This window comes from Mastomys coucha, unplaced genomic scaffold (assembly GCF_008632895.1).
Source record: "Mastomys coucha isolate ucsf_1 unplaced genomic scaffold, UCSF_Mcou_1 pScaffold11, whole genome shotgun sequence".
NCBI classification, from domain to species: domain Eukaryota; kingdom Metazoa; phylum Chordata; class Mammalia; order Rodentia; family Muridae; genus Mastomys; species Mastomys coucha.
In genome coordinates, this window is record NW_022196893.1 from 7,326,034 (window position 1) to 7,327,034 (window position 1,001).

Genomic DNA, 1,001 nt, shown 5'->3' on the forward strand with positions numbered 1-1,001 from the left:
TAAAAAAAAAAAAAAAGACCTGTGAGAAATAAAAGTACAGCTCAATGGGACACCATGTGCCTAGTACCAGTGAGTCCCTGGGTTCAATCCTCAGATCTGTAAAATAAGAAGTATCAGTTAATTCTTGCCAGCAACCTCAGGCTTAACTCACTGTAGAACTCTTACTCACATCCCAGTCTTCTTCAAGCTTCTTCAAAGATGACTGGAGACACGGGTCTCCAGGTACACTCAGCCCTTCAGAGCCAGATTGGGACTACTGAGTCACCTGGCTTTGTGCACTGAGTACTTACGCTGATCAAAGCTTCTCGAGCATACAGGTAGCCATTGTTGGCTCTCTGTTCTGTTCCTCTAGGGAACCCAGGTGAACCCCAGCACCCAAGTCCTGGGCCTAACAAGAAGTGGCTTTGTTTCCCAGTCTGTCCCTAGCCACGAAATCCTTCAGCTGCCTCAGCTGGCTCCTCTTTGCAGTTCTTGCAACTTCAGTGTTCCCACATGTCCTGTTCTTGTTCAGAGCCCCTCAGTGAGCTTCCCAGCCACTTCCCATGGTCGTAGTCAACACTTTGGATTTTTTTTTTCCCCGTTTTTCAAGACAGGGTTTCTCTGCATAGCCTTGGCTGTCCTAGAACTCACTCTGTAGATCAAGCTGGCCTCGAATGAATTTAGAAATCTACCTGCTTCTGCCTCCTAAGTGCTGAGAGTAAAGGTGTGCGCCATCACTGCCTGGCTATTTTTTTTTTTTTTTTTTTTTTTTTTTTTTTTTTTTTTTTTTTTTTTTTTTTGGTTTTTCAAGACAGGGTTTCTCTGTATAGCTCTGGCTGTCCTGGAACTCACTCTGTAGACCACGCTGACCTCAAACTCAGAATTCTGCCTGCCTCTGCCTCCCAAGTGCTGGGATTGAAGGCGTGCGCCACCACCACCCGGCTACTTTGGATCTTTCTAAGGATGTTTCCTGTCCATCATTCTTGCTTCCTTACCCTCTTCCTCCTCCCCCACTTTTTTTT